Source organism: Pinus tabuliformis, chromosome 1_1 (assembly GCF_031772625.1).
Source record: "Pinus tabuliformis cultivar Carrire ecotype Pingquan chromosome 1_1, CPIR1, whole genome shotgun sequence".
NCBI classification, from domain to species: domain Eukaryota; kingdom Viridiplantae; phylum Streptophyta; class Pinopsida; order Pinales; family Pinaceae; genus Pinus; species Pinus tabuliformis.
Genome location: NC_142297.1, coordinates 886,457,288 through 886,483,018, shown reverse-complemented (window position 1 = coordinate 886,483,018; position 25,731 = coordinate 886,457,288).

Here is a 25,731-nt window from a genome sequence, read left to right as displayed (position 1 = left end):
ATCAGGATCCCTTTCAATTCTTCAAAATTGGGGGCTTTTTCTCTCGCATTCAATCCTGTGATAAACATATCATAGTCACCAATCATACCATTGATGGTAATTATGACCAGATCAGTGTTTGACATTGTCTCTCCTATGTCGCCCAGCTTATCTCTGAGCTCCTTGATTCGAGAGATGAACGAAACCATGGATTTATTCTACTCCATTTTAATAGAGAGAATCTTGCTTTTCAAAAACAAAAGGCAATTTGTTTTTTTGATCTTGTACAAGTCCTTGAGGGTTTTTCAAATGTTGTTTTCTAATTTACATTCATGGATGTGAGGGATAATACAATCTTTCACTGACAATTTTAACAACTCTTTTGCTTTGTTCTCCCTCTTTTCCAAGTCCTGGATTGTTATTGTTGTTTTGCCTGTAGCTACGGTCAATTTCAACTCATCACCCCTTGAAATCCTCCATTGCGTTTTTCTCCTCCAACAAGGTCTGCAACTTCAATTCCCAATTAGAGTAATTGGTTCCATCGAGCTTATTGCTTTCATTCACATTTGCCTCTACCATCTAGTTATTCATCTTTATAGGTCTACCTAAAAGGAAACTTTGTCCTCCAGCAATTAAAAAATAGATCTATCTCCAAATCTAGGGAAGGGATCTCTTAAAAATAAAAATAAAAAAATATATGGATGACCTGTATTAAAAAAACAATCCCTCTCCCTCTTTGCTAAATTTCAACCCCAGGACTTGCTTTTTTTTTTTTTTAACAAAAAAAAGGTACGCCTTTTTGAATGCGCCCCACAAGAAATGACCTCTCAAGAAATTTTTCTTTGATTAAAAAAAAAAACAACGATCACATACCATGTACCCGTACTTCCTTAACATCTGCAAGTGTTGGAACGATGCTTTGTCGTACAAGCATATCGGTCGTCTGTGGGCCGAATTAGGCGTTAAGCAATTGTGCCTTTATTCTGTGTATGACCAACAGTCAAATGGGTGTTCTGCTTTATTCTTTCAGCAGCCGAGATTGGCAGATGGCTTCCCTCTCAATAATGTCGGATAGTTGTGGTGTGAGTTACAGAGGATCCACGACAGGGCTGCTTTTGGTGGATATGCCCATTTATCTAATCACCTTTGGAAGTTCGTTCTCGCGGATGCGCATTTGCAATCCTCTTAGCAGGACGTGCTTTACTCTTTCTCGAATGCTAACAGTGAGCAGCGTGATGCCCAAGAAAATTGTAGGTGGAGCCGATCTGGGCAATTACGAGCTCCTCGTGGTGGGCAAGACGAGGCAGGACGACGTAATAGCAATGCGATCTCCACACCACTACTACAATGTGATATCCACGCCACTACACGATCTCTGAACCGTCATCACACCAGATTCGTTGCAGCCTTCATTTCATTACAGCGACCTCATATCCTTCAATCTCACCACTCCTTCACTGCGATCTCCAACTGGACGATCTCAACGTCCGCGCGCAGAACCGACTCCCACTGCTACACATCCACGTAGATCCGGCTCCCACGGGCTGGTCAACGGAGCAACGCTTTTTCTACCTCCAAATGCACAATGATGGCCCGCGCTGAACAAAATTTCATTAAGTAAAGGTCGAACAACGCGATTGCCTCCCCAGGAAGGGCATTAGTCAATGGATAAAAGAACGTTTCTTGAGTCAAAAAGAGCATTGATCAAGTAGAAAAAGATTTTCTCCTAACTTTTTCCATGGTTACCCTCCTTACCAGGCTTCTTTGCACCACTCATCCTCCAGTCACTTACCCAATCACCAAAGCACTCTGGCTTTACCTCACTCAACTTGGAAGTTCTGATAACATGTTAAAAATGGAAGACAAATACTTTATTTATTAAATTGGAGCAGCTCTCAGGTGAGGGCTTCACCTAGAGACTCCCTATACTACCCATTCATCATCAATCATTATGAATAAATAGTTTACAAGTAAATATGGAAATTAGAACAACCACTTCAAAAATAAAAACAAATTTCTAATATAAATCTCCCAAATAACTAATAAACTCACCCTCTCTTAAAATACATTTTTCCATTAACTTTAACTTTATATTCATCCGAAAAGGCCATCCCTGGTTAAACAAAAACAATCATGGGCCATTCGAAACGAAGAATGGAAACAAAGTAAAACAAAATGACCAAATAGTGTAGAAGGAAAAAGCTAGTTCATTTTAAAAATAAATTATACCTCGGCTGATAATGGTCAATGTGGATTTAGACAGGATTCATTCTATTCATTCAGTGACGTGTAGGTACGGCCATGAACAACCACGTGAGAGCCCAGTGTTCGTGTATCCTGAGTCCCACTAATGATCACCTGGTTTCACTTGAGCTGAAGAAATTCCCTTTATTCAACCTACAGTAAAAACTTTCATGACCTCGATGCCACTTCCTGTCGATGACGTTACTTGATGTGAAAATTTGCATGACGTTCAATGCCACTTTTCAAAGGATCATTTGATGATAGTTCTTTCAACGGTTGCTGTTGATTAAAAATAATATTTTAATGTGGTTCATTGACCCTCGAAATCGATGACCGACGGCATATTTATGGGATCACTTCCTGCCAGAGTCTAGCCTCTAGAATTTTGGGAGAATTGAAGAGTAAACTCTTAATTATTAATAAATTTTACATATATTGCTATATATATTTATGATTAAGTTGGGTTTAAGCTTTTAGTTTATTAGATTAAAAAAACAAACCTTCCCCAATTAAAGTTTTATTATGATGTCTAATACTTCTTGAAAATATTCATTTTAAATCTATAAATAAAAATTAATTCATCACTATTATTTAATATATATATATATATATATATATTCACTTTGGTTTAATAACTTTTAATTATGGATAATGAATTGCTTATTGACAAGCTTATTAGCCCATAAAAACAATTTTATATCATATTTTAAATATAAAATAAAATAAAAAAGTTACCCCAAATAAAAAGGTATTATATCATACTTTCAAATAATTTTTAAAGATAAAATAAAATGTTCCCTATTAAAATGGAGAACAACACCTAGAATTTGAGCATGCAACAAACAACACGTAGAGAGGGAATTTTTTTTTTTGTTAATTTTAATTCGATGATTTGCATTTTCATATAGAATATGGCCTCCATGAATAACATAGTTGGGGAAGATATCAAATTTTACATGAAATTATGTTATTTAGATTAAAGAGGAATTAGTGTAAGTCTAGTGTGATTTAATAACTTTGTGTTATTTTAGTTTGAGAAGTATCGAATTTCACATAAAACCATGTTATTTAGATTAAAGAGTAATTAGTGTAAGCTTAGTGTGATTTAGTAACTTTTTGTTATTGTTAAAATGGTCTTTTACCTTATATAATTTATATTTTACATATAAATATTGAGATGTTATATATTATCTAGAAGTTTAATATAAATTTATAAAATAATTTCGTAAATCAATTTAATAGGAAAAAAATAAAAACAAAAAGCAATGGTTGAAAATAAAATTAAGGATTAAATATTAATGTGAAATTCACATACCTGAAATGAAATAGTTAATAAATTAGTTTGTTATTTATATTATTAACCGAATCTTTAAAATAAAAATAAAAAGTATACATTATATCCACATCAATTTTTTTTTTGTGGAAATAAAAATATATCAAGTTCCATGTTTTCCAAACTATCTTTTTAATTACTATATAAAAACAAGGCAAGTTGCGAGGTAGCAAGTCCCTGCATTGAGTGGGGTAATTACTCAAGCAAATGTTCTATGGGGGCAAGGTTTCTCGCCTTAACTATGAAAGTGTGCAGTGTTGGTTTCAGGCAATGCCTGTTTTCCATGGCACAGTTGGCCTTGCCAGGAAATATAAGTTTGGGGCTAGGAGTGAAACATCTGTAGCATTTCTTGGAACTGGAAAACTAGTATTTGGGTTGATTATAGGAAGCAAACTGGTGAAAATACTAAATCAATTCCCAATTTCATTTGTGGGTGTGTTCATGCTCTTTTCTTGTATTGAGATTGCTATGGCTTGTGGGGACGTGAATTCTTTTCTAGTATTGAGCTTTCTATGACTTGTAGGGACATGAATTCTATGTTATGACTCATAGGGACATGAATTCTTTTATGGTATTGAGCATGCTATAGCTTGTAGGGACATGAATTCTAAGCTGGACTTATTTGGCATGCTCATGTGCACTGTTGTTTCACTCACTGGATCCAGTGCTGCCCTGGGATTTGGTTTCGGTATTGTTTTGTATGTGATTCTCAGATTCAGAGAGAAGGTTTCAGGTTGCATAAACATATTTATAGCATATTGTTAAACAAAGGAAAACTTTCTGGCGAAACCTAAACAAAAAGTCTTGTATCTGGTACAAGAAAACTTGCATATGCTTCATATCGATTGCTCCTTTATGTTAGATATTCCATCATTTTATGCTTCCCATGAAGTTATACATATGCCAAGCATTTACCTCACCTATGTTGCTTTATAGTTCGACCTCAAGTCAGATGGATCTGCATCTTTATCGAACATATATACCAACTCTGGCATTAGACGTTGTTGTTTTGAAGTTAATCTGTTCACTCGTTTCCTAACAAGATAGGTAGCTAACTTTATCAATTTGCTCTTGCCATGATGCTACTCTTGGGCAGGGACTAGTTGTGTTCTACGTTAGAATGAGAAAGAAATTTTACTCTTGCAGGTTGGTTTTCTTTCGACCACCATTGCAAAACAAGTTTCGAGCAGTGTTGTGAGACCTGGTTAAGACCCCTGAGACTTTCTATGCTTCTCTAGCTCAATCCTGAAATGGGTAATCAGTATAAGCTTGGCCTGAAACTTGACTAAAAGTGGAAATTGCCAAAACCCATTGAACCCTTCTCAAACTTGTTAGAGTTTCTGAGTCATATGCCAAGTCTTTAAGCGAGCAATGACACTCATGCTTAATTCTATCACTGAGCTAATTGTTACAGTCTTCCTAAGTTTTGAACCAAATCTTGGGACCCTTTTGTTTTGACTAAATAAACTAGGCTGCTTAAGGAGAAGGATAGGATTAGAAGTCTAGACAAGTGGAGTGGCATCTTCAGTAGGAGCCACTAAAGATTAGATACCACTAGATTACTATTAGGGGATGGCGAGCATAATGCTCATGTGGCATGGGATCTCTGAGTCTCACATAAATGTACCCATCAAATAGAAACTTGATGCACTAAGAGAATATGGATGGAATCCTGTTCATGTAATGTATCCACGCCTAGTCAAATATTTGAAGATGAGTGGATTATTAAGAACAGTCATTCCAGTCCAGTGTAAGGTCCTAATGTGATTAGTCACAGAATAGTTCCCATTGACATTCTCTTCTTGGATTTCTATCCACAACAAGTACTCGTGGTCACTGACATGTAATCATAAGTGTAGTAGAGAGAAAAAGGGGCTTGGCATCAAACTAGACTCAAGCTAGAATCACAATTGGCATTCTAGGGCCTCTCCACACAGATAAAAGAGCGAACTCCCGGGACAATCTATTGCTATGTTGTAATGCCTGTGCATGCAATTCAACCTTGATAAGCTTAGAATCATAAATTGTTGAGGGTGGGGTGAAACAAAGTCACTGCACAGTGTTTGCTTTCTAAACAGACCTACTAAGTACTGTCCCATTAAGTTTTAAGTCTTAAAGCATCGGATACAGTTGTAATACAACTAGAAGGAAAATATTTTAATCTCAACACCTCGTAGAACTTTGGTAACTAGCATAGAGTCTACAATAGCACTGGAATGTAACATTGGGAGATGTTTTTGAGGGTTTTAGTGATCTTGTTGAAGAGCAATGGTGCTTTGAATCTAGAGATGCATATGATAATATAAAACTAAAATTTGCAACCTAAAACTATATATTACACTGAGATTTTTTCTATCTATACAATTTTGAGAGGTCTGGATGTAACTATAAAATTTGGATAGATTTCAATTTCTTTTTGTTAATATGAGAAAACTACTAGGTTTCAAACTCACAGGTTGTTGCTAACAAGATTCATCATCCCAGCAAACCCATAGAACTTGGCTAAGAAAATAGTGGTGTTTACTTGTGCCAGTGTGGTTCTTATCCGTTAGAGGTAAGGTTCAGAATTCAGGATTCATTGCAATCATTTGGTAGGACTCGATAGCAATTGCAACTCAACCTCATTATATCTTCCCATATGACAAATGGGCAGAGCATGAATAAGAATATTGCATTCACAATATGTGCACTCAAGGTTTGGAAATCTGATATATAAAAAGGGTAAAAACATTTCATGTATTCCTATTTTATAAATTATTCTTTTGTTATCCGATTTTTCATGGTAATCTTGGGAGATTTTTTAACCAAGGTTTTAAGCCAAATACTTAAAACAGAATGCAAATGTTAATGCATGAACAACTATTTTGAATAGAAATATGTATCATCGCTTACAAATATGATAGAACTACCACTGAGGTATGTTAGAACTCCCACTGATTTATTTGATCGTATTGAATGGCTAAGCAAATTGAAGTTTCGATACTGTCACTTGTACGGATACTCTGTTAACCTGAATTGTAAGGTCTTAGTGACAACAGAAATCCAACTTACATTCAACAGGAATGACAATTCTGCTTCCAAAGGGGAAAGGAGGGATAGCATGTTCTCCTTCCAAAGGAGGCAGGAATAGGCTTAGATGCTCAAAGTTCAAAGCCTGAAGAAGATACCTAGGATGACAGGTATGTTTTAAATCACCAAGGGAGGGTTTTTAAGCATGTATGCTATCCCAAAGTCTTGGACTCTGAATTGGAGGTTGTAGTAGAGAACTTGGTGGATGGTGTGGAACTGGGTTTGCCATGAGATCTTGCATCACCGTCTGAGGAAGGAAGCCCAAATTTGTTACATCGTCATCCGAGGAAGGAAGCCTAGAATCTGTTAGTAAGAAATAGAAGCAAAATGAATCAAAAGAAGGGAGAAGCTATAACAAGAAACAACATAATCCACCTGCGTTTTTTTCAAACTACATTTCCATGTGACTGTGAAACACTTCTCGGCAGGAAATCCATAGCTAAGGAGGTGGAGCATGTGTTTTTGGAACTTCACATTGATGGTTGACAAAGGTATCGAATCACAACTCGAAATTGAGAAAACTAATTCAACAACACGACATTGTGCTTTCAAAGAGAAAGATGCAACACGACATTGTGCTTTCTAAGAGAAAGATGTAACTTAGGAAGCCAAAAATTTGAGCTTATACGGTAATCACCAGGAGATATCAGGCCACAATCAACAAGAAAGTCATCAAAAGGCAAAAGCCAATGCACAATTTTGATACCAGTCTTCAAAATACCATTGCCAATATAAAAAAGAACCTGCTGTAGGTTAGGATCAGTCATTGTAAATATATATCAATCCACTGATCAGTCACAGACAACTTAAAATTAATCACTGAAATCAAGAGATTAGATATTTGTATGAGCTTTCTCATTATTATGTGTGACAAATTTAGTGCACTCAAGATTGTTATTATGATTTTTAAGTGTGGCTAGGTTCTGCAATAATGATACAGACTTTACAAAACAAATATCTGCCTCAAGAAAAGCAGAAATCTACCTATGATTGATGGCATGTTTCACTTCTGGAAGTGTTATAAATAGCAAGCTAGATCTCATGCATGGCCAACAAGTGGACTTGATCATTATGGAACAATACTCTAGTATCTCCATCAACTAGTGATGGTCTTGATGCCTACAACTGAATACATTTTGAATTTTGCTTATCCCATCCATCTATACCCCATACACAAAGTTGCACACAGAGATTGATCTGAGAAATTACTTATTTCAACGAGTGACTCAAATGAAAATAAGAAAACATAATGTGGACATTGTATATCTAAATTGTTGAATCCTCCATTCCAATAGAAATTATATTATTATCTTGAGGATGGAAAGCAAGAAAATATGCTGTCGGTGGGGATGGCATAACTGTTGTCATGACATGCAAAGAAGTAGGTGTCAATGGCCTGAAAATCTCTCATGATGCTAAGTAAAATAAAATGAATTTCAAACACAAAACTGCTTTATATCAAAGGAGATGTTCAAAGCCTCAAGAAGGAACTAGAGTTTAAATGCATGCTTTAACAAGACCATGGCAACCTATATGGATGAATATATTATTAAATATGTGATAAATGTGAAATCATACACAACAAAATTATAATTTAAACAAAGTAAGATGAAGCAAATAGACCCAACAATCAAGATAATAGATGCTTGTTTACACTAGACAAAATTGTTTCACCTTAAATGTCGTCATGTTGAATAGGGACACCTTCCCACCAGAAGCGGACATAACATAAGAATCATTCTTTGACAAGGCTATTCATGAGAGCCGCTTTGCAATTGCTTTTACTGACCTATTGGGCTAGAGTCCTATTCATGATAGAGATTAAATCTCAGACTTGAAATATGAAAATTGAATTTTAGTCCAAAAAAGCAAGCAATATGCATATTTCTATTTCCATATATAAAAGCACCTATATTCTATGAAAATATGTTCTTAAAATCCATTTGTACAAAAAAAACCCAACCCAATATGTTATGTGATGAAATCCAATAACAAATCTTTTTCAATCTGTTTATGACCTTAGTGCCTTCCGTGGGTTATTAAGTTGAATATAGCAAAAATGGGACTTAGCGGGATGATTCTTTAGATCACTCAAATCAACATGCTCTGTTTCATGCAGGTCCCTATTCTTCATTGCTGCAGCGATGGGTGTGTATCCCTCTAATCTCATAGTAGATAGAGCATGGAAAAATGGATGTTGGAGTTGGAGCTTCATTGGGAGCTGAATCTGGCAAGATGGATCAGGAGCTGGGAGATGAACCGAGGGTTGGGATAAATCAACTGAAGCTGGTTGTGAGGCTGGTCTAATAAAAGAACTGGGGATGGCTGACTAGATGGCTGGATGGATGGAGAGCTTTATTGGTGGATGGATCGAAAGCTGGAGATTCATAGCGAGTAGATTAAGTTCCATATGAGAAGAGAAAACTGGTTAACCACTCACTTAATATAAGCACTATATGACATTATCAAATGAGCACACACATATCTTCTTGTGCTCTTGCTATTGGATGTTGCTCTTGCAGTCACATTTGTTGTGATCACGAATTAATTAAAATAATTTTGTAATGGAGACAAAGTACACTGCATTCTTGTGATAATGATGACTGTCAAGCCCTTGACCGTATCCTAATCGATGGGCCACTACAAACTCAAATGCAACCTAGCACTCTGATAACCCGATTCTACAAATGGCCTTTCATGCATTGAGATCATAATCCTCTCGATATATAATGGAGAGAAATTGAATGAATTTGGTAGAGACATATCTCACGAATTAGTTTTATCAGTCAATCTGCCTAGAAGTTTATAACTTTGGGTGAACGAATTTGCTACAGATATATTTGGTAAATTTGTATTGTTAGTCATTTTACCAAGAAGCTTATAGCTTGCGCTTGGCCAGATGGGTAGCAGCGTTGATACAAACACAAATGGAGGTTCAAAAGGAAAAATCATATCAATGTGGATTATTTTTAAACATTCAGATGCTACAGATGTTTTCATGATGTTGCTAGGCATCTTGGGTTACACTGGGGAAGGAACTTTGATACCTATTGGCAATTTTGTTATCATGAGTTCGTTACTAAATATTCTTGGAAATGATCCTCATCTGTAGAATCCTCATTCCGTGCCTAAAATAGATAAGCCTATAACTGTAAAGCTATAATAGGTGTCAGGTGTAGTTATAACAGACGAATGCCTATCCAGGTGTAATTGATTAGTAACTAGTTAGTTTATAATGTCTGTCAATGAATGATAGGGAACTACTTTATTGGAGCTTCTGTCTCCCCATTCTCCCCATTAGGCAAAGTCAAGTTCTCCCCAGGGTGAGAGAGAAAGGATACTATTGAAATAAAGGAACGAAAGGCTTGCCATTGCCTAGCACCATTATGCTCATCGAGCCACAAGTAAGTAGGCGACATTCAGATTCACTCCCAGCCTCCCCTTCCTCCATCTAGCTAGACTTTCTGTATTAGTCGGGGAGGCATCCATACTATTGGGATTCATATTGACAGGGCTAAGCATACGTCTAGAATTCCTGTTACTAACCACCAACTTTTATAGCAAGCAGCCAACAGTGCATAGGCCAAGTAACACCCAAATCAAACATGCATCCCATTGAAGCAGAATGATAGACTAGTACATAAATAAAATCAGTGAAGCAAGAGCAATAAGAAAACGGTATAGATTAGCAGAGCAAAAGAAAATGTTACGTTCTAGAATGATTACAAAATAAGCAGAAATTTGAAAACCACTACAATAGAACACCAATTGAGAAAATGTACCATGTTTTCGAACAGGTCAACAATATATGCAACATAAGTTGCAGAGACATGGACTCCACCATGGAATGAACATGGCCAAGGAATGAACAAGGCCAAGGTATGAATGAACAAGATCGAGGTTAAGGAGGGCACGAGGCTGAGGAATGAACAAGACTAAGGTTAAGGATGGCAGAGTTTTGATAAATGGAACGATAAGACATATGGACTTCATGGTAGGTCCCACATAACCTTTTGTGTAGGATGATTAATATGCTATGTCATAGCTGTAATTTATAAAATGTGCACTTGCATGCACTACACGTGCCTCCTGCATCACCGAGAGGTGTAGCCAGAGAATGATTTCCTTGAAGAAACTCAATTGCCAAACACAAACACATAGTTTTTCAGTGGATGGACTGGGAAATATAACCGGGCTCACCACTAGAGGTATAACTAAAGAACTAGTGCCTTCAGAGAAACTCAGCAACCAAACACAATATTTCACTAGAGTTGCTTTCCTTTTCTTTTCTGCGGCAGAAGATTCATTCTAGTTGGCTATAGAGGATCACCATGGGGGCTTTAAGGAGGAAGAAGACGCACTTGCCTTTCTTCGTGCCATTCTAGCTACGACTACAGGTGGAATTTGGCCTCAAGCTTTCAAAATTGTTGATCATTTGAGCTTCCTAGATTCGTACATGTAGTCACAAGAGCATATTTGATAGTGGAGACTGTTACAGCTCCGATACCAGTTCTGTACATGTTGGTGGGGGCGGGTTTTCAGATCAAATATGTACGTTTTGGTGTAAGATATGCAAAATCTAATTGCAGATCTGGATTCTACGTGAAAAAATACCCGATTTCAAAAAAGAAACCGGTCGAATCGGAGTCCGGATGAAGGAGATATCGCTGATTTAAAAATCACTGGAGTTGTAGACAATTTTTCGAGGTAGCGAATTCGCAGCGCAGATCTAGATGTCTTGGTGCAAGATCTGCAAAATCTAATTGAAGATCTGGGTTCTTGGTGAAAAAATACCCAATTTCGAAAAAAAAATCAGTTGAATTGGAGTCCGGATGAGGGAGATATCACTGATTTAAAATCAGCGCTTTTTTGCAGAAATTTTGATGATGGCGGGAGAGTTGCAGTGCAAATCTGAAATTCTAGTGCCTGGATCGGGATTTCTATCACATGGGCAGATGCAGAATGATTGTTCCATTTCCAAAAAAAGGTCATAATAGGGATTTTAAGCAATATTGATGGAATTGTGGTGATTTCAAATTTTCGCCAAGTAAGTGACTTTTTTTCAAAACCTTCTTCATGGCGGTTCTATATTTTACAGGAAAAGATATTGGTCCTACTATTGAAGAATACATAAAAGAATACAAGAGGTTATGAAAAAACAATTGGAAATGGTTTGTAGTGCAATTATTTAGAGATGATGCAGCCACATGGTGGGGATTACTTAACCAAAAGAAGTGTTACAACGTGCCTGATGAATAATTTGAAAAATTCCTTTTAGACCGATGGTCTCATACTAGAAAACAAGATAAGCAGAAACATGTGGGGTTATTTCCTACTGGTATATCTTCAGTGCAGGTTCATGGATTGATTCAGAAAGAGAAAATCATTGTGTCTATAAATCCTAGTTGCAAGCAAAATTTTATAAGTGTTAATTTGGCAAAAAGATTGCAAGTTCCAGCAAAACACATTGAAACTACACAGATTGATAATGAGGATGTTCAAGTTTATAAAGATTTTAAGATTTCTATGGACAAGTATGTATTGCATTCTAATTTTTATGCTTGAGATATGGCTAATGTGGATGTTGTTTTGGGATACCCTTGGATAGAAGAGGTGGGTACTATCAATATTAATGTGCAGAAGAAATTCCTGAAGCTCTGGTATAAAAAGAAGAAAATTACATTACAGGATATTTCCATCAATAAACAGGGAGAGTCCACGAAGGCTGAAGCAGAAGATGTTCTAGGGACTGACATATCATATGATGAGCCATTGATGGTCGATAACCAAACACAAACATCAAACCAGGTACCAGAAAAACAGGTAGAGTCCAAAGAGGTTGAAGTAGAAAATGTTACATCGAATGAGGACTTAGTGGTTGAGGTAATATTGGAAGATAAGAAACAACAATAGACACCACAACATGTACTGGATACCAATCAGGCTCCATTAGGTGGTGAATTAAAGAAAGATGCACCATTATCATATCACCACCCACATCACCCAGCAAGAAAACAACCAACAAGATGGCAATAAATTAGCTACAAGGACAACAACCCCTGCATGGCATATAGAGAGGGGCGAAGATCCACCTACTATACATCAACACAGAAGAGCTACGAGGATCAATTTCCATCTCAGGCGAGCGAGACACCAGCTAGGTCGAGGGTTCACGTTTCTCTTGGATGGCTAGATGCACGTGCATGGTACCAGTGGACTACTCTTTTGAGTAGATCTTATTATTTGTGTTCTTGTCATGTTTCGGGGACGAAACATGCTAAGGGGGGTGGAATGTTATATACCTAGGGGGGATAATATGGGGTACAAAGGGAGGTACCCAAGGTAATAATGTAATAATGGGATGGGCCATAGTAATAAATAAGGTGGTTAACCCATATCATGTAAAGGACCACAAGTAGTTAGTAATAATGTAATGGGCCCATGGTATTAGTTCGATGGTATGAGGGAACCATGGTAATGACCCATGGTATTGTATGTATGAGGCCTATATAGAGGCTAGAGACTCCACATGGAGAGATTTCAAGGAATATTGTCAAGGATTATTGTATGAACAGGCATATGGCTTGTGGAGTGTTCTCCTTCCTTAAGGAGTGAATGTATGGTGTTGCCCTACCTTAAGGATTTAATATCAATAAAGAATCATTTCTATCTATATTCATATCTTGTTATTTCTGGTGTTATCTACAGTTATTGGGTATATTGGTATCATTTCTTATATTTCATATCAGATCTATAACATGTGGTATCAGAGCTATAACAGAGACACTCCATTTAGGGTTGACAGATCTCAATAATGCAGCAATTTTCTTTAGTGCGGCAGAAGATTCATTCTGGTTAGCTATAGAGGATCATTGTGGGGAATTTAAGGAGGAAGAAGACATGCCTACCTTTCTTGGTGCCATTCCAACTATGACTATAGGTGGAATTTAGCCTCAAGCTTTCAAAATTGTTGATCATTTGAGCTTCCTGTTACATGTAGTCACAAGAGTAGATTTGATAGTTGAGATGCTCCATTTAGGGTTGACAGGTCTCAATAAGGCTAACAAATTCTGGCTAACAAATTCTAGGCTTCCTTCCTTGGACGACAATGTAACAGATTTTGGGCTTCCTTCCTCGGACGACTAACAAATTCTAGGCTTCCTTCCTCGGACAATGATGTAATAGATTTGGGCTTCCTTCCTCAAACGATGATGCAAGATCTCATGGCAAACCCAATTCCACACCACCCACCATGTTCTCTACTACAACTTCCGATTCAAAGCCCAAGACTTTGGGTCACAGTACAGTCATGAAGAAGACTAGAAATGTGTTAAGTCCAAGCAACTTCTGAATCAGAGCTCAGTTCAATCATGAAGAAGACCAGGGACATGTTAACGCCAAGCAGAGTCAAGACAGGATGGAGACCAAGCTGTCGGCAAGTTCGAAAGAAGAAGATATCTGAAGATTCATATCAAAGAGCTGTTGGCCCATCAGAAAGACCCTTTCATCCTCTAGAAACCCGAGAATGGTGGGTGAGTTTCCGGAGTTTCCTTCCAAAATCATAGGTCTAGATTATAAGTCATAGCAAGGTAGGTGAAGTTGTTTGCAGTTTGTAGCAATTGTTGACATAGTTTATTGTGTTGCTTCATAGCTCTCCCTATTGTGCTACTTCGCAGCTCTCTTCTGCCCTGGAACCTAGGTTACTGGTTAAAAAGGAAGGCTCTGCAGGCAAGTAAAGTCAGTTGGTCTCATGAAAACTACAATTTTGACACGAAGGGCAATTTTGACATGCCAAGACAGGCATGGTGTCAAGGCATGGTGCGAATTTCAACTTATACTAATACCCTTATGGGCTAGCATTATAAGCTAGTATTTAATGTTATTGACTAATGTAAACATTAGTTCACCTATTTCAAAATGCCAAGCAACCAGTTTCAAAATGCGTCAAAATGCCGAGCAAACAAGTAAATATATGATATAGTTTTGCCTCCCCACCTCAGGAAGAGGCCAAATAAGGCTGTGAAATAGAATGCAGTGTAAAATATGTGAAATATGCAGTGTCAACCTAAAAACTTTGCTTAAAAATAATTGATCTAATACTAACTTCCAAATGTTGATTACTATAATCCCATGCCATCGCCATAGTAGAAACTAATAAAACTATATAAGCTCCCTTTTTCCCTAAATACTTTTAATTATATTACATCTTCATAGTTATAAATCATTATACATTCCTCACACCTTTTACTTCCATCTCTATTTAAATGTTTTCCCACATTATTTCTTATCAATGTCCATTCTTCTTGATTGTTTTAATTACGATGTCGAAATAAAATTATATCAAATTCCATGTTCTCTTAATTTTTCCAACTATTTTACATCTTCAACGATCACAAACAATTATTCGAAACCTCAACTTTTCATTCCCCTTAACTTTCTACTTCTATATCTATTTGAAGATGTTCGACTCTTAAATAATACTCCCAACTTTGTCTCTTTATAAATAAAATGAAAGGCTCTAGAGCCTTAACGCTCCGACAAGCAATGTGATAAGTTTATTGTAGTCATATCGATGCGATTATACTCATAGTCGTGCATACTTTCAAGACTTAAAAGTTTGCAGGACAGAGGTCACCCTTCATTCCTTGTAAATCAATTTATCAGAGAACATATTCGCTAAATCTATAACACTATATTTTCTAAATCTATGATGGTAACATATACATTAATTAAAACAAGTCCTATAGCACTATTTTATCATGTTATGTTTTTTCGAAATGCAAGATACATGGATTAAGCAAAACAAGTTTAAGCCTGAGACATTGATTTTTCTGGACTTTTTTACGATCTATATTGGTAATTTTGCGTTTTCTATTATATTATGTCGTTCTCTCATTAAATTATAATTTTCCATTCTTGTAAAATATAATATTTTTTCAATATTTAGAAATCACAATTAAAAATTAAAAGTATATAGTAATATTGTTTTTTATTAATATTTATTAATATCAAATTAGTTTATCAATTTTAAAAAAAAATTGAAATTATTTATAATTTAATTCCTATCTATAAAATATTAAAATAAATTTTATAAGATCACCATAACTATGTTGAAATAAAAAGCTAAAAAAAATCATAATGTAACATACCATTTAAAATTGAAAACTAATCTTAGTATATATGGGGCATTTTAAGAGAAATCACTTTCCACACATTTAATTTCACTATAGTGCTCGTGAAAATTAGTTCATATTTTAGCAATGCTTTTTTTTCTTTACCCTTATTTAGAGACATATTTTGGATCTTGTAAATTAAGATTGATCATCACTTTAATTTTTTATTTTTTGTTTCTAACTTTTATAACACCACATTGTCTCCATATATTTGAAGTAATGATATTTTTTCATATGCTTATCTTACAAAACAATATCTCCCTTTATTATCCAATAGTATAACTAAAACTAACATCATTATGCCATTTTATCTTAATTCATATTTGGTTTTGGCTGGAATTAGAAACAATTTTTATAAAATATTTTATCTTTCGTATTATTTTACTTATTCTTGCCCATTAGATGTTTGGTCTTTGTTCTCAATATAAGAAAGAGGAGTTGTCTTGATGAGTATAGGATAAGCAATATATATTCCTCAATTTTAAGATTATAAACTAAAAAATTATTTTGGACAACTACCTCAAGGTATTGCATCTACAAACTTTGTGTCTATATATAATACTATATCCATATATAATACTATATCCAAAAGAAGAAAAAAATTACAATATGAAGCAGATCTGATAATCACCCTATGAGTGACCTCAGTGAATATTTATTAAACAAAAGGTATTACAGACCCATGTGCTGGTGTGTGTTCTGTGTTATTGAAACAACGGATTGATCAAATTGCCAATACACAGAAAATAAATGGAAAGACAGTAGAGAAATATAGTAAGCAACACAAAGACACAATCAATTTTTTTAATAAGGAGTTCACCCTATTCTCCAGTGCTACGTCTCTGGTCCAACTTCAGTGGTGGCCTGGTTTTATTGTGTCTTTCAGCAGAGAAATTACAATGGAAGGACTCAATATGAGTTCTCCTGAAGCAGATTTTGCTTCGCAGGGTGGTTCTTGGATTCCCCAAGCCAGTTGGAGTACACAGACTCTTGTTCTTCCTACTAGCTCTGTGACCCTCCGTCTACAGTGGAAAGAGCCAACTGTGATGCTCAATCCGGACAGATTCCTCTATGGGAAGGCTTGATTCTTCAAGCTCTCTGGTGCTCGATGCTGTGTGTGGTCAGCTCGGCCCCCTGTCTCCTCTGTTTGGCTTTACTACTCTCTATGCTCAGTCCTCCTCTCAGGGTTCACTGTTCACGGTCTCTCTTGGTCGCTTGGACTCTTCGCTCTTCGGTGCTCGATGCTATCTCTATTCATGGCTTTAGCCATTCGGCCTATTCGGTTCCTCTCGCCCCTGCGTTGATTCGCCTGTCGCCTGTGTGCTTGGAATTCCCTGTTCGGCGTTAATGTGAACGGTCGAGAAGTAGCCACATGTCCTCACTGGAACTGTGCCAGCCCGCTCGTCGATTCGTTACGTTCTCCACTGTAGCAGTCAATGGATTCCAAATCCTCTTAAATCACAGCTTAATCCCTTGTCAATTCCGCTCTGTCTATCGGACGCAATCTCAGCTGTCCAATCTGGGCTCCTCCAGATCCAACTTCATTCGCACGTCGAGCATGGTTGACTTTCTCGACTGATAATGCGTGATCACGACGGTTTTTCTCTCACCTCTAGTGCCACGCGTCGATCGCTGAGTGTGATCGCTCCACTTTCTCCAAAACCGCTTACCGTTCAAGGGTGCCCTGATCAAACCACCAGTTTCTAGGTTGTGGGTCCCACCTTCATATGATGGCGCTTTAAATTTCTCTGCCCACGGTCCTCTGGCTCCCAACGTGACCGAGTGCTTAAGGCTCCTCCTAACGCGCATCGAAAATCAGCTCCTTTTCCTGATCCAGGGCTCCCAGGGGCTATTTTGACCTCCTGCGCAGTCTCCATAGGCCTCAATCAGTGCGCTTTGACCAAGGTCTTCGTCGTTCCATGCCGGCTTCCATGGCCACTGGTTCAGGGTGTTTTCGATTGTTGTTTTAGATTCATCAAGGATTTGTCTCGGCCCGATATAGTCATGGTCTTATGACAGTCGTTTATGGATCCGATTCGGATCACGACCTCCCAACTGAAAAGCTTTTGGACCACCAAAATTTGGTTTTCTTCAAGCATCGACTAAGTGAGGAAACTACTGTCTCACTTGCCCAATCTCAATCCACTTCGCACTGCTCGGCTTCAAACCTTTAAGCCCAATTCTGAGGTATTCCACCTATCCACTGCGCATTGTCCTTACCTTCCTGTCTAGCACTGTATCTTCTTGCAACTCATTAAGATATTTAGGTAGTAGGTCATCAACAGAAGGCAATTGACTCTGCTCTTCAAGGTCCTCAAACATTGAAGGTTCAAACAACCTCAAGCAATCTGTGTTCACGACTGAGTAGATCTGCATGTAAGCTGGCAAATCAAGGAGAAAAGCATTCTCACCAATCTTCTCAAGTATCCTGAAGGGTCCATACCTGATAGGTTTTAGCTTCTTGCCTTCACCTTGCATCCTGTCCTTGCTGATATACAGCCAGACTTGGTCTCCAACTTGAAAACTATGCTCCATTCGATGCTTATCATGCCTAGCCTTGTACTTGGCCTAGCTCTTTTCCAGCTGTTCCTGTACTGCCTGGTGGATCTCCTGGATATGTTCAATGAACCTAGTTGCTTTGTCCACATCACTATGTCCATCAACCATGGTATCTTTACCAAAGACAAAATCCAAGAGAGACCTTGGTATGAAACCAAAACAGTTCTGAAAAGGAGATCTCTGGGTAGAAGAGTGTTTGGCTCTATTGTAAGCATGTTGCACATAACACAAGTTTTCATCCCAAAGCTTAGGATGTTTGCTACAATATCCTCTCAGTAACTGGATCACTGTCCTGTTAACTACTTCTGTCTGTCCATCTGTTTGTGGATGAAAAGTTGTGCTTTTCTTTAATTTGGTGTCCATTAGTTCCCACAAACTGGACCAAAACTTTCCCACAAATCGGGTGTCTCGATCAGATATAATGGAAGTGGGTAATCCAAAATGAACCCATACATGTTCAAAGAATAATTTCGCAGTTTGTTCAGTTGTAATCTGTTTACTACAGGGTATCAAAAAACACATTTTGCTGAACCTATCCACAAAAACATATAGATAATCATGACCTTTCCTAGATTTAGGAAGTTCTCCAACAAAATCCATGGAAATGCTTTCCCAAGGGTGAGAAGGAACTGGCAATGGAGTGTACAAGCCTAGTTTTATGTTGTTGGGCTTGCTTTTAGCACACATAGCACACCCCTTTACATATCTAGAAACTGTCTCACTCATTCCTGGCCAATAATTGCAGTTGTGCAACTGTTTTACTTACCCTGAAGTGACCTGATATCAGAGAAGTGTGTGATTCCCTAATTATCTTTGCTCTCTCAGTTTGTGGAATGCAGAGTTTCCCACAATGATATAAGAGTCGGTCCTTCACATGATAGTCCAATTATTCTACTCTTTTGCCTTGACTCAAAGTTGCATATACATCTTTAAAGTCCATATCCTGAGCATACTGTTCTATGTAGATTTCATGTAGCATATAATTATGCTTAAGTATGGTAGATGCATTTATAATGGGTCTAGATAACATGTCTAAAACCTTGTTATGTATGCCTTTTTTATATCTGATGACTAAATGAAACTGTTGTAGAAAACACATCCATCTGTAATTTCTTGATTGTTGCAACTTAGTTTGGGAGTGTAGATATTGAAGTGGTTGATGATCAGTATATATTATTGTTTCCTTTCCCATTAAGTAATGTTTCCACCTTTTCACACTATGAAGTAATGCATACAATTCTTTATCATATGTAGGATAGTTAACTACTGCAGGATAGTTTACCGTGCTGTGTCAACACTACTACCATGGCATAGTCATTGGCATTAGTTTGGATCTCAAATGATATTTGTAGATCTTGCAGTGCTAGTACAGGTGTTGTACTAAATTTTTCTTTCAAGGTGTCGAAGGCTTTCTGCTGTTTGCCTCCCCACTGAAACACCTTGTTCAATCCTGTCAAAGCATGTAAGGGAGCTGCAATTGAGGAGAAATTTGAAATGAACTTCATCCAATACTGTGCTACTCCTAAGAAGCTTCTCACTTTTGTAGCAGACTTGGGTTTAGGCCAGTTTACAATGACTGCCACTTTAGTGGGATCTATTTTCAATTCACCTCCCCCTACTATATGACCCAAATAATTTACAAAGGTTTTGTCAAATTCACATTTGGAGAGTTTAACATAAAGTTTTTCTCTTTTCAAAACATCTAATGTCTGCTTAACATGCTTTAAATGTTCTTCCCACATTTTACTAAAAATCAGAATGTCATCCAGATACACAATAACAAAATCATCAAGAAAAGGTCTGAGTATCCACTGTGAAAATCCAGCTTGGTGAAATAAACAACTTCCTTCAATTGCTCTAAAAGATCATCTATGCGAGGAAGGGGATAACGATTTTTTATTGTTATTTTATTCGGTGCTCAATAATGCACATTCTCCACGAGCCATCTTTCTTTCTCACAAAAACGATTGGTGACCCACATGGTAATGTGCTAGGGATAATGAACCATTTTTTGAGCAACTCCTACACCTGCTTATTGATTTCAGCGTTCTCTAAAGAAAATAACCTTGTATACTTGCGGCTGCAATGATTACTTCATCTCCCGAGTCTAACCCCAAATCCTTCTGAATAGCTGCAACAGTCTTCTTCTTCTTTCCCTCAGACTTCTTAGGTCTCAGCTTTGGATGTAGAATCCAACAGTGCTCATCATCATGCCCCTCCTTTTTACAGTGGGTGCATGAGGCTTTGCCTTTCTGTGCAGTGTTAGCCTTCCTTTCCTTCCACTTCTGCTTTCTTTTCTCCTGGCTTTTGCTTACCGTGGGTTGGGATGGTCCCCCAACTTCTGGATTTCCATTCTTTCCTCTAGCTTCCAGATGAGTAGCTTGTACAAATACCTCATCTATACTAGTGGGATTAAGCATGAGGATGGTATGCCTCATGTAGCTGTGTAGACCACCAATGTACTTCAAAAGAGTTTCTTGTGAGTCTAATGAAATACCCAACATCAATGCTCTCTTTTTGAACTCTTGAGTATACCCTTGTACACTTTGCCCTTTCAACTTCCAAAGAGTTTTCCAGCTCATCATGGCTTGTTCCATGTAGACCAATGGATAGAACTGATTTTTTATTGCAGTAACAAATTCACTCCAGACAGAGATGGTCTTACCATGCTTCCTCATATCATCTTGGGTTCTTCCTTCCCACCAAACCAAGGCAGTGCCCCCTAGGCGAAGGCTTGCGAGCTGAATCTTGCTCTTGTCTGAGTCTATATTTTGTACTTTGCAATACACATCAATTTGTCTTATCCAATTGTCCAACTTTTCAGCATTCAACTCTCCATCGTATATATGCAAATCAAATTTAACATCTAACTTAATCAAAGATGCTTTCTTATTACGCACAGGGCTACTAGGAGGTGTAGGGAAGCTTTCTTCTTTCCCCTTTCCTTTGTAGTGGTCATGGGAATGAGATTCATCTTCTTCTTTATCTTGCTTAGAGCCTGATGAATCTTCACCCTTATGCTTTCTAAAGTCCCTATACATTTCTTCCACCATGGACTTTATAGCTAGGAAACTTTCTATGAATTGAGAGTCTGGCCCTACAGAACCTTCTTCTGCCATTGTCTTTCGAGAATAGACTCTCCCAATTTCAGGATTAGTTTCCACCAATTCTCCTTCTCCTAATTTGAGCTTTGATCTAGTGAGCATTCACAGCTAAACCAACACAAGCTTGTCTAACCTTATAGCATAGAGCTCTGATACAACTTGATATGATAATCACCCTATGAGTGACCTTAGTGAAGATTTATTAAACAAAAGGTATTACAGACCCATGTGCTGGTGTGTGTTCTCTGCTATTGAAACAATAGATCGATTAGATTCTAAATACACAGAAAATAAATGGAAAGACAGCAGAGAATATAGTAAGCAACACAAAGACACAAGCAATTTTTTAATAAGGAGTTCACCTTATTCTCCAAGGCTACGTCTTCGGTCTAGCTTCAGTGGTGGCCTGATTTTATTATGTCTTTCAACATAGAAATTACAATGTAGGAACTCAATATGAGTTCTCCTGAAGTAGATTTTGCTTGGTAGGGTGGTTCTTGGATTCCCCAAGCCACTTGGAGTATACAGACTCCTGTTCTTCCTACCAGCTTTGTGACCCTCGGTCTCTAGTGGAAATATCCAACTGTGATGCTCAATCCGCACAGATTCCTCTATGGGAAGGCTTGATTCTTCAAGCTCTCTAGTGCTCGATGCTGCCTGTGGTCATCTCGACCCTCTGTCTCCTCTTCTTGGCTTTACTTCTCTCTGTGCTCAGTACTCCTCTCATGGTTCACTATTCATGATCTCTCTTGGTCGCTTGGACTCTTCGCTCTTTGGTGCTCGATGCTGTCTCTATTCATGGCTTTAGCCATTCGTCCTCCACGCCTATTTGGTTCCTCTCCCGCCTGCGTTGATTCACCTGTCGCCTGTGTGCTTGGAATTCCCTATTCAACGTCAGCATGAATGCTCGAGAAGTAGCCACGTGTCCTCACTTGAACTGCGCCAGCCTGCTCATCGATTCATTGCTTTCTCCACCGTGGTGGTCAATGGATTCCAAATCCTCTTAAATCGCGGCCTAATCCCCTATCAATTCTTCTTTGTCTATCGGACGCAATCTCAGTCATCCGATCTGGGCTCCTCCAGATCCAACGTCATTCGCACGTCAAGTGCAGTTGACTTGCTCGACCAACAACCTGCGATCACGGCGGTTTTTCTCTCACCTCTACTGCCACGCGTCGATCACTGAGTGTGATTGCTCTGCTTTCTCCAAAACTGCTTACCGTTCAAGGGCGCCCCGATCAAACCGCTGGTTTCCAGGCTGTGGGTCCCACCTTTGTACGATGGTGCTTTACGTCTCTTCGCCCATGGTCCTTTGGCTCCCAACGTGACTGAGTGCTTAAGGCTCCTCCTTTTCTGCCCTGTTTGCCCAGCGATGTGCGCTAACGTGCATCAAAAATCAGCGCCTTTTCCTAATCCAGGGCTCCCAGGGGCTATTTTGACCTCTTGCGCAGTCTCCATGGGCCTCGGTCAACGCACTTTGATCGAGGTCCTCGTTGTTCCACGCCAGCTGCCATGGCCACTAGGTCAGAGTGTTTTCGGTTGCTGTTTTGGATTCTTCAAGGATTTGTCTCGTCCCGATATAGTCATGGTCTTATGACAGTCGTTTATGGATCCGATTCGGATCAGAAGCATATAATAACCTTTTTACTTTTTATTTATCTTTTTCTCGCTATTATAGTTATAATTGAACTTAAATTCTAATAACAATCATTTTTTTCCTATTATCCTATATTTTAATGCTACTCCAACCAAAATGATCTCCTATAATATAAGTAAAATTTCAACATTAAAATTGAATTATTATATTAATAACTTCTTATAATAATATATATATTTTTATCATTTATATTTGTTTTTCTGATTATCCTATATTTTAATACTACATCAACAATAATAGTATATTTAAAAGAAGAAAAAAATTACAATATTTTTAAGCATATAAGAACATTTTTACTTTTTATTTATCTTTTTCTCAATATTATAATTATAATTGAACTTAAATTCTAATAACAATAGTTTTTTTCTTATTATCATATATTTTAATGTTAATTCAACTAAAAAGATATCCTGCCATATAAATAAAATTTCAACATTAAAATTAAATTAAATTATTATATTATTAACCCTTTTATAATACTAATTTTATTGTTTATCATGTGTATATAAATACAAGTTAATAAATTTAATACTTCTTTTATAGATAAAAAAAATATATAAATATTTACCGTGTCTAAATTCGACTTATTTACGAAAGTAGACTGGTTTTGATCCTCCCCATTGAAAAAGACTCGTATCCTTTTCGGTTTATAGTAAAATTGAAATTACTTTTTTATAATAATAATTTTATTGTTTTATCATGTATATATAAATATAAATTAATAAATATAATACTTCTTTTATAGATAAAAAAAATTATAAATATTTACGGTGTCTAGATTCGACTTATTTACAAAGTAGCCTGGTTTTGATCCTCCCCAATGAAAAAGACTCGTATCCTTTTCGGTTTATAGTAAAATTGAAATTACCTTTTTATATTAATAATTTTATGTTTTATCATGTATATATAAATATAAATTAATAAATTTAATACTTCTTTTATTGATAAAAAAAAAAAAAATTATAAATATTTACGGTGTCTAGATTCGACTTATTTACAAAGTAGCCTGTTTTGATCCTCCCCAATGAAAAAGACTCGTACCCTTTTAGTTCCCACAGCACAAAATTCCACCATTTTAGTATCCCCGAATTTGCAGCGAAATGATGCTGATTTGATGGCGTTAGTATGAATCGAAGAAAAATATTGAAATTTTCAAACATATGTTCGACCACGGTTGGACCTTAAAATCTCTTTTCTTTCTTGCTTTATTATTTTTTCTAGAACTATTAATGACACCTCATTTTGATGAGTGATATTGATATCTAAACATAAAATTTATAATCAATTTTTGACATTTCTATTTTTTTATTAACAATCAAATACATCTGGAAAAAGTTGATGTGGAATTTCCCGTAGATTGTTCATTTATGATTGGAATATATTGTTCTATTAATGACACCTAATTTTGATGAGTGATATTGATATCTAAACATAAAATTTATAATCAATTTTTGACATTTCTATTTTTTTATTAACAATCAAATACATCTGGAAAAAGTTGATGTGGAATTTCTGGTAGATTGTTCATTTATGATTGGAATATATTATTTTTTAAATAGTTTTTTTAAATTTTAAACCATTTGTGTTGCTTCATTAAATTAGTTTTTTTTATTTAATTAATTAATTATTAAACAAAAAAAATTATTCCGATATATAATGTTATATAAATTGGTCAAGACACAATAGAAACCCTATCTCTAATTCAAAATGTTTATATTTTTTTTATATAATGTTATATCAACTTGTCAAAACAAAAACAAAAACATTACATTTACTTTCTAAATCTCTACATTTTTTTATTCAATATTGTAATTGAGTCAAGGGTCATTTTCTAAAGGCTATGTGTAAGTATGTCCATACTTAACTTAGAGTTGACACTTGTCCCTCTTAAAATAAAAATAAAATATTCTCTAAATAGAAAAGAAAAGAAATATTGGCTTAATAAGAAAGAAACAAAATGATATGTGAGTAAGATGTTTAAACCTTATACTTTTCAAAAGCTATTTTAGTGCCCAATATCAAAAAAATATTAAAATAAAATATTTTATGTTCTATAGAATAAAATATCCAATGTGGGTTATTAATAAAATATTTTAATATGAATTAATATTTACTCGTATACATAACAATATATTAATAGCAAAAGAAAACCATTTTAATGTAGGCTGATAAAATGACTCAATGGACATGTTATGTAATCTTTATAGCATTCAAAAATACAATTTAAATAATGAAAAATTACACATTGTTTTTTGCACTCTAAATTAAATTTGCACCTGAAGAAATTTGATCTCTCTTGGCTCATGTTAGATCCATGCTTAGGATAGATCTATGTTGATTATTTTCAAAACAAAGAGATCAATTCTAATCCTCAAACCTATACAAATTTTTAAATAAAATATATAATTATATGATTATCACCTTCTTAAAATGAAGCGGGAAATGCTCAAAGTCTCGACCTTATGAATTCTCAACAAAAATGAGACCACTACACCAATCAAATGCAAGACCACCCATTAATACACGCTATGATATCTATTTGTGGAACACAAATTATGTCTCCATAATTTTTGCTTTAGTTTCATTTTCTTCATGGATGGATATAGATTAGCA